Here is a 9878-nt window from a genome sequence, read left to right as displayed (position 1 = left end):
ACAACATTGCCCAGGCATGGTCTAAGCCCCTCACCTCGTCCCTGTGCTTTGGGGAGCCGGAGGGACACCCGAGGCCCACGGCCCTGAGACCCCTTTGCAAAAAGCCGGCTTCCCACGGAAACAGTTTTCCTGAGGTGCAGACCCTATCCCAAGTGGTTGTGGCAAGGTAAAGCAAATGCCCTCCACTTCTCTGGAAGAAACCACAGTGCCCAGCCATGTTCTAAGCCCTCCCATCCTCCCTGGGCTTCTGGCAGCAGGAGTGAAAAGAGAGGAGCTGAGCACTGGGACCCGTTTGACAAAACAGGCTTCCCACGGGAAAGTCTTTCTCCACGTGCAGACATGCTCCCAGGTGCCTGTGGCAAGGGGAAGGAAATGCCATACACTGACCTGGAAGAGACCACAGGGCCCAGGCACAGTCTGAACCCTTCCCTCAACCCGGCGGTTTTGCTAGCAGGAGTTCAAGCCCAACGAACACAGCCTGGAGACCCCTGGGGCAAAAACGGCTTCTGACGAACAATAGGTGCTTGCTGTGGAACACCTACCCCAAGTGGGGGTAGCCAGCTCAACAAAATGCCACACACCCAGGTGTAAGAAACAACATTGCCCAGGCATGGTCTAAGCCCCTCACCTCGTCCCTGTGCTTTGGGGAGCCGGAGGGACACCCGAGGCCCACGGCCCTGAGACCCCTTTGCAAAAAGCCGGCTTCCCACGGAAACAGTTTTCCTGAGGTGCAGACCCTATCCCAAGTGGTTGTGGCAAGGTAAAGCAATTGCCCTCCACTTCTCTGGAAGAAACCCCAGTGCCCAGCCATGTTCTAAGCCCACCCATCCTCCCTGGGCTTCTGGCAGCAGGAGTGAAAAGAGAGGAGCAGAGCACTGGGACCAGCTTGACAAAAACCGGCTTCCCACGGGAAAGTCTTTCTCCACGTGCAGACATGCTCCCAGGTGCCTGTGGCAAGGGGAAGGAAATGCCATACACTGACTTGGAAGAGACCACAGGGCCCAGTCACAGTCTGAACCCTTCCCTCAACCCGGCGGTTTTGCTAGCAGGAGTTCAACCCCAACGAACACAGCCCGGAGACCCCTGGGGCAAAAACGGCTTCCGACGAACAATAGGTGCTTGCTGTGAAACACCTATCCCAAGTGGGGGTAGCCAGCTCAACAAAATGCCACACACCCAGGTGTAAGAAAGAACATTGCCCAGCCATGGTCTAAGCCCCTCACCTCGTCCCTGTGCTTTGGGGGGCCGGAGGGACACCCGAAGCCCACGGCCATGAGACCCCTTAGCAAAAAGCCGGCTTCCCACGGAAACAGTTTTCCTGAGGTGCAGACCCTATCCCAAGTGGTTGTGGCAAGGTAAAGCAAATGCCCTCCACTTCTCTGGAAGAAACCACAGTGCCCAGCCATGTTCTAAGCCCTCCCATCCTCCCTGGGCTTCTGGCAGCAGGAGTGAAAAGAGAGGAGCTGAGCACTGGGACCAGCTTGACAAAAACCGGCTTCCCACGGGAAAGTCTTTCTCCACGTGCAGACATGCTCCCAGGTGCCTGTGGCAAGGGGAAGGAAATGCCATACACTGACCTGGAAGAGACCACAGGGCCCAGGCACAGTCTGAACCCTTCCCTCAACCCGGCGGTTTTGCTAGCAGGAGTTCAACCGCAACGAACACAGCCCGGAGACCCCTGGGGCAAAAACGGCTTCCGACGAACAATAGGTGCTTGCTGTGGAACACCTATCCCAAGTGGGGGTAGCCAGCTCAACAAAATGCCACACACCCAGGTGTAAGAAACAACATTGCCCAGGCATGGTCTAAGCCCCTCACCTCGTCCCTGTGCTTTGGGGAGCCGGAGGGACACCCGAGGCCTACGGCCCTGAGACCCCTTTGCAAAAAGCCGGCTTCCCACGGAAGCAGTTTTCCTGAGGTGCAGACCCTATCCCAAGTGGTTGTGGCAAGGTAAAGCAAATGCCCTCCACTTCTCTGGTAGTAACCACAGTGCCCAGGCATGTTTCAAGGCCTCCCAATCTCCCTGGGCTTCTGGCAGCAGGAGTGAAAAGAGAGGAGCAGAGCACTGGGACCCGTTTGACAAAAACCGGCTTCCCACGGGAAAGTCTTTCTCCACGTGCAGACATGCTCCCAGGTGCCTGTGGCAAGGGGAAGGAAATGCCATACACTGACCTGGAAGAGACCACAGGGCCCAGGAACAGTCTTGAACCCTTCCCTCAACCCGGCGGTTTTGCTAGCAGGAGTTCAACCCAAACGAGCACAGCCCGGAGACCCCTGGGGCAAAAACGGCTTCCGACGAACAATAGGTGCTTGCTGTGGAACACCTATCCCAAGTGGGGGTAGCCAGCTCAACAAAATGCCACACACCGAGGTGTAAGAAACAACATTGCCCAGGCATGGTCTAAGCCCCTCACCTCGTCCCTGTGCTTTGGGGAGCCGGAGGGACACCCGAGGCCCACGGCCCTGAGACCCCTTTGCAAAAAGCCGGCTTCCCACGGAAACAGTTTTCTTGAGGTGCAGACCCTATCCCAAGTGGTTGTGGCAAGGTAAAGCAAATGCCCTCCACTTCTCTGGAAGAAACCACAGTGCCCAGGCATGTTCTAAGGCCTCCCATCCTCCCTGGGCTTCTGGCAGCAGGAGTGAAAAGAGAGGAGCAGAGCACTGGGACCCGTTTGACAAAAACCGGCTTCCCACGGGAAAGTCTTTCTCCACGTGCAGACATGCTCCCAGGTGCCTGTGGCAAGGGGAAGGAAATGCCATACACTGACCTGGAAGGGACCACAGGGCCCAGGCACAGTCTGAACCCTTCCCTCAACCCGGCGGTTTTGCTAGCAGGAGTTCAAGCCCAACGAACACAGCCCGGAGACCCCTGGGGCAAAAACGGCTTCCGACGAACAATAGGTGCTTGCTGTGGAACACCTATCCCAAGTGGGGGTAGCCAGCTCAACAAAATGCCACACACCCAGGTGTAAGAAACAACATTGCCCAGGCATGGTCTAAGCCCCTCACCTCGTCCCTGTGCTTTGGGGAGCCGGAGGGACACCCGAGGCCCACGGCCCTGAGACCCCTTTGCAAAAAGCCGGCTTCCCACGGAGACAGTTTTCCTGAGGTGTAGACCCTCTCCCAAGTGGTTGTGGCAAGGTAAAGCCAATGCCCTCCACTTCTCTGGAAGAAACCACAGTGCCCAGCCATGTTCTAAGCCCTCCCATCCTCCCTGGGCTTCTGGCAGCAGGAGTGAAAAGAGAGGAGCAGAGCACTGGGACCCGTTTGACAAAAACCGGCTTCCCACGGGAAAGTCTTTCTCCACGTGCAGACATGCTCCCAGGTGCCTCTGGCAAGGGGAAGGAAATGCCATACACTGACCTGGAAGAGACCACAGGGCCCAGGCACAGTCTGAACCCTTCCCTCAACCCGGCGGTTTTGCTAGCAGGAGTTCAACCCCAACGAACACAGCCCGGAGACCCCTGGGGCAAAAACGGCTTCCGACGAACAATAGGTGCTTGCTGTGGAACACCTACCCCAAGTGGGGGTAGCCAGCTCAACAAAATGCCACACACCCAGGTGTAAGAAACAACATTGTCCAGCCATGGTCTAAGCCCCTCACCTCCTCCCTGTGCTTTGGGGAGCCGGAGGGACACCCGAGGCCCACGGCCCTGAGACCCCTTTGCAAAAAGCCGGCTTCCCACGGAAACAGTTTTCCTGAGGTGCAGATCCTATCCCAAGTGGTTGTGGCAAGGTAAAGCAAATGCCCTCCACTTCTCTGGAAGTAACAACAGTGCCCAGCCATGTTCTAAGCCCTCCCATCCTCCCTGGGCTTCTGGCAGCAGGAGTGAAAAGAGAGGAGCAGAGCACTGGGACCCGTTTGACAAAAACTGGCTTCCCACGGGAAAGCCTTTCTCCACGTGCAGACATGCTCCCAGGTGCCTGTGGCAAGGGGAAGGAAATGCCATACACTGACTTGGAAGAGACCACAGGGCCCAGTCACAGTCTGAACCCTTCCCTCAACCCGGCGGTTTTGCTAGCAGGAGTTCAACCCCAACGAACACAGCCCGGAGACCCCTGGGGCAAAAACGGCTTCCGACGAACAATAGGTGCTTGCTGTGAAACACCTATCCCAAGTGGGGGTAGCCAGCTCAACAAAATGCCACACACCCAGGTGTAAGAAAGAACATTGCCCAGCCATGGTCTAAGCCCCTCACCTCGTCCCTGTGCTTTGGGGAGCCGGAGGGACACCCGAGGCCCACGGCCCTGAGACCCCTTTGCAAAAAGCCGGCTTCCCACGGAGACAGTTTTCCTGAGGTGCAGACCCTATCCCAAGTGGTTGTGGCAAGGTAAAGCCAATGCCCTCCACTTCTCTGGAAGAAACCCCAGTGCCCAGCCATGTTCTAAGCCCACCCATCCTCCCTGGGCTTCTGGCAGCAGGAGTGAAAAGAGAGGAGCAGAGCACTGGGACCCGTTTGACAAAAACCGGCTTCCCACGGGAAAGTCTTTCTCCACGTGCAGACATGCTCCCAGGTGCCTGTGGCAAGGGGAAGGAAATGCCATACACTGACCTGGAAGAGACCACAGGGCCCAGGCACAGTCTGAACCCTTCCCTCAACCCGGCGGTTTTGCTAGCAGGAGTTCAAGCCCAACGAACACAGCCCGGAGACCCCTGGGGCAAAAACGGCTTCTGACGAACAATAGGTGCTTGCTGTGGAACACCTACCCCAAGTGGGGGTAGCCAGCTCAACAAAATGCCACACACCCAGGTGTAAGAAACAACATTGCCCAGGCATGGTCTAAGCCCCTCACCTCGTCCCTGTGCTTTGGGGAGCCGGAGGGACACCCGAGGCCCACGGCCCTGAGACCCCTTTGCAAAAAGCCGGCTTCCCACGGAAACAGTTTTCCTGAGGTGCAGACCCTATCCCAAGTGGTTGTGGCAAGGTAAAGCAAATGCCCTCCACTTCTCTGGAAGAAACCCCAGTGCCCAGCCATGTTCTAAGCCCACCCATCCTCCCTGGGCTTCTGGCAGCAGGAGTGAAAAGAGAGGAGCAGAGCACTGGGACCAGCTTGACAAAAACCGGCTTCCCACGGGAAAGTCTTTCTCCACGTGCAGACATGCTCCCAGGTGCCTGTGGCAAGGGGAAGGAAATGCCATACACTGACCTGGAAGAGACCACAGGGCCCAGGCACAGTCTGAACCCTTCCCTCAACCCGGCGGTTTTGCTAGCAGGAGTTCAAGCCCAACGAACACAGCCCGGAGACCCCTGGGGCAAAAACGGCTTCCGACGAACAATAGGTGCTTGCTGTGGAACACCTATCCCAAGTGGAGGTAGCCAGCTCAACAAAATGCCACACACCCAGGTGTAAGAAGCTACATTGCCCAGGCCTGGTCTAAGCCCCTCACCTCGTCCCTGTGCTTTGGGGAGCCGGAGGGACACCCGAGGCCTACGTCCCTGAGACCCCTTTGCAAAAAGCCGGCTTCCCACGGAAACAGTTTTCTTGAGGTGCAGACCCTATCCCAAGTGGTTGTGGCAAGGTAAAGCCAATGCCCTCCACTTCTCTGGAAGAAACCACAGTGCCCAGGCATATTCTAAGCCCTCCCATCCTCCCTGGGCTTCTGGCAGCAGGAGTGAAAAGAGAGGAGCAGAGCACTGGGACCCGTTTGAGAAAAACTGGGTTCCCACGGGAAAGTCTTTCTCCACGTGCAGACATGCTCCCAGGTGCCTGTGGCAAGGGGAAGGAAATGCCATACACTGACCTGGAAGAGACCACAGGGCCCAGGCACAGTCTGAACCCTTCCCTCAACCCGGCGGTTTTGCTAGCAGGAGTTCAAGCCCAACGAACACAGCCCGGAGACCCCTGGGGCAAAAACGGCTTCCGACGAACAAGAGGTGCTTGCTGTGGAACACCTATCCCAAGTGGGGGTAGCCAGCTCAACAAAATGCCACACACCCAGGTGTAAGAAGCAACATTGCCCAGGCATGGTCTAAGCCCCTCACCTCGTCCCTGTGCTTTGGGGAGCCGGAAGGACACCCGAGGCCCAGGGCCCTGAGACCCCTTTGCAAAAAGCCGGCTTCCCACGGAAACAGTTTTCCTGAGGTGCAGACCCTATCCCAAGTGGTTGTGGCAAGGTAAAGCAAATGCCCTCCACTTCTCTGGAAGAAACCACAGTGCCCAGCCATGTTCTAAGCCCTCCCATTCTCCCTGGGCTTCTGGCAGCAGGAGTGAATAGAGAGGAGCAGAGCACTGGGACCCGTTTGACAAAAACCGGCTTCCCACGGGAAAGTCTTTCTCCACGTGCAGACATGCTCCCAGGTGCCTGTGGCAAGGGGAAGGAAATGCCATACACTGACCTGGAAGAGACCACAGGGCCCAGGCACAGTCTGAACCCTTCCCTCAACCCGGCGGTTTTGCTAGCAGGAGCACAACCCCAACGAACACAGCCCGGAGACTCCTGGGGCAAAAACGGCTTCCGACGAACAATAGGGGCTTGCTGTGGAACACCTATCCTAAGTGGGGGTAGGCAGCTCAACAAAATGCCACACGCCCAGGTGTAAGAAACAACATTGCCCAGGCATGGTCTAAGCCCCTCACCTCGTCCCTGTGCTTTGGGGAGCCGGAGGGACACCCGAGGCCCACGGCCCTGAGACCCCTTTGCAAAAAGCCGGCTTCCCACGGAAACAGTTTTCCTGAGGGGCAGACCCTATCCCAAGTGGTTGTGGCAAGGTAAAGCAAATGCCCTCCACTTCTGTGGAAGAAACCACAGTGCCCAGCCATGTTCTAAGCCCTCCCATCCTCCCTGGGCTTCTGGCAGCAGGAGTGAAAAGAGAGGAGCAGAGCACTGGGACCCGTTTGACAAAAACCGGCTTCCCACGGGAAAGTCTTTCTCCACGAGCAGACATGCTCCCAGGTGCCTGTGGCAAGGGGAAGCAAATGCCATACACTGACCTGGTAGAGACCACAGGGCCCAGGCACAGTCTGAACCCTTCCCTCAACCCGGCGGTTTTGCTAGCAGGAGTTCAAGGCCAACGAACACAGCCCGGAGACCCCTGGGGCAAAAACGGCTTCAGACGAACAATAGGTGCTTGCTGTGAAACACCTATCCCAAGTGGGGGAAGCCAGCTCAACAAAATGCCACACACCCAGGTATAAGAAACAACATTGCCCAGGCATGGTCTAAGCCCCTCACCTCGTCCCTGTGCTTTGGGGAGCCGGAGGGACACCCGAGGCCCACGGCCCTGAGACCCCTTTGCAAAAAGCCGGCTTCCCACGGAAACAGTTTTCCTGAGGTGCAGACCCTATCCCAAGTGGTTGTGGCAAGGTAAAGCAAATGCCCTCCACTTCTCTGGAAGAAACCACAGTGCCCAGCCATGTTCTAAGCCCTCCCATCCTCCCTGGGCTTCTGGCAGCAGGAGTGAAAAGAGAGGAGCACAGCACTGGGACCCGTTTGACAAAAACCGGCTTCCCACGGGAAAGCCTTTCTCCACGTGCAGACATGCTCCCAGGTGCCTGTGGCAAGGGGAAGGAAATGCCATACACTGACCTGGAAGAGACCACAGGGCCCAGGCACAGTCTGAACCCTTCCCTCAACCCGGCGGTTTTGCTAGCAGGAGTTCAAGCCCAACGAACACAGCCCGGAGACCCCTGGGGCAAAAACGGCTTCCGACGAACAATAGGTGCTTGCTGTGGAACACCTATCCCAAGTGGGGGTAGCCAGCTCAACAAAATGCCACACACCCAGGTGTAAGAAACAACATTGCCCAGGCATGGTCTAAGCCCCTCACCTCGTCCCTGTGCTTTGGGGAGCCGGAGGGACACCCGAGGCCCACGGCCCTGAGACCCCTTTGCAAAAAGCCGGCTTCCCACGGAGACAGATTTCCTGAGGTGTAGACCCTCTCCCAAGTGGTTGTGGCAAGGTAAAGCCAATGCCCTCCACTTCTGTGGAAGAAACCACAGTGCCCAGCCATGTTCTAAGCCCTCCCATCCTCCCTGGGCTTCTGGCAGCAGGAGTGAAAAGAGAGGAGCAGAGCACTGGGACCCGTTTGACAAAAAGTGGCTTCCCACGGGAAAGCCTTTCTCCACGTGCAGACATGCTCCCAGGTGCCTGTGGCAAGGGGAAGGAAATGCCATACACTGACCTGGAAGAGACCACAGGGCCCAGGCACAGTCTGAACCCTTCCCTCAACCCGGCGGTTTTGCTAGCAGGAGTTCAAGCCCAACGAACACAGCCCGGAGACCCCTAGGGCAAAAACGGCTTCCGACGAACAATAGGTGCTTGCTGTGGAACACCTACCCCAAGTGGGGGTAGCCAGCTCAACAAAATGCCACACACCCAGGTGTAAGAAACAACATTGCCCAGGCATGGTCTAAGCCCCTCACCTCGTCCCTGTGCTTTGGGGAGCCGGAGGGACACCCGAGGCCCACAGCCCTGAGACCCCTTTGCAAAAAGCCGGCTTCCCACGGAAACAGTTTTCCTGAGGTGCAGACCCTATCCCAAGTGGTTGTGGCAAGGTAAAGCCAATGCCCTCCACTTCTCTGGAAGAAACCGCAGTGCCCAGCCATGTTCTAAGCCCTCCCATCCTCCCTGGGCTTCTGGCAGCAGGAGTGAAAAGAGAGGAGCAGAGCACTGGGACCCGTTTGACAAAAAGCGGCTTCCCACGGGAAAGCCTTTCTCCACGTGCAGACATGCTCCCAGGTGCCTGTGGCAAGGGGAAGGAAATGCCATACACTGACCTGGAAGAGACCACAGGGCCCAGGCACAGTCTGAACCCTTCCCTCAACCCGGCGGTTTTGCTAGCAGGAGTTCAAGGCCAACGAACACAGCCCGGAGACCCCTGGGGCAAAAACGGCTTCCGACGAACAATAGGTGCTTGCTGTGGAACACCTACCCCAAGTTTGGGTAGCCAGCTCAACAAAATGCCACACACCCAGGTGTAAGAAACAACATTGCCCAGGCATGGTCTAAGCCCCTCACCTCGTCCCTGTGCTTTGGGGAGCCGGAGGGACACCCGAGGCCCACGGCCCTGAGACCCCTTTGCAAAAAGCCGGCTTCCCACGGAAACAGTTTTCCTGAGGTGCAGACCCTATCCCAAGTGGTTGTGGCAAGGTAAGCAAATGCCCTCCACTTCTCTGGAAGAAACCCCAGTGCCCAGCCATGTTCTAAGCCCACCCATCCTCCCTGGGCTTCTGGCAGCAGGAGTGAAAAGAGAGGATCATTGCACTGGGACCCGTTTGACGAAAACCGGCCTCCCACGGGAAAGTCTTTCTCCACGTGCAGACATGCTCCCAGGTGCCTGTGGCAAGGGGAAGGAAATGCCATACACTGACCTGGAAGAGACCACAGGGCCCAGGCACTGCCTGAACCCTTCCCTCAACCCGGCGGTTTTGCTAGCAGGAGTTCAACCCCAACGAACACAGCCCGGAGACCCCTGGGGCAAAAACGGCTTCCGACGAACAATAGGTGCTTGCTGTGGAACACCTATCCCAAGTGGGGGTAGCCAGCTCAACAAAATGCCACACACCCAGGTGTAAGAAACAACATTGCCCAGGCATGGTCTAAGCCCCTTACCTCGTCCCTGTGCTTTGGGGAGCCGGAGGGACACCCGAGGCCCACGGCCCTGAGACCCCTTTGCAAAATGCCGGCTTCCCACGGAAACAGTTTTCCTGAGGTGCAGACCCTATCCCAAGTGGTTGTGGCAAGGTAAAGCAAATACCCTCCACTTCTCTGGAAGAAATCACAGTGCCCAGCCATGTTCTAAGCCCTCCCATCCTCCCTGGGCTTCTGGCAGCAGGAGTGAAAAGAGAGGAGCAGAGCACTGGGACCCGTTTGACAAAAACCGGCTTCCCACGGGAAAGTCTTTCTCCACGTGCAGACATGCTCCCAGGTGCCTGTG

The sequence above is a fragment of the Ursus americanus genome, unplaced genomic scaffold, assembly GCF_024610735.1.
Source record: "Ursus americanus isolate L20-20 unplaced genomic scaffold, mUrsAme1.1.p SCAF_45, whole genome shotgun sequence".
NCBI lineage: Eukaryota > Metazoa > Chordata > Mammalia > Carnivora > Ursidae > Ursus > Ursus americanus.
The sequence above is the reverse complement of the archived record's forward strand: the minus strand, read 5'-3'. Positions refer to the sequence as shown.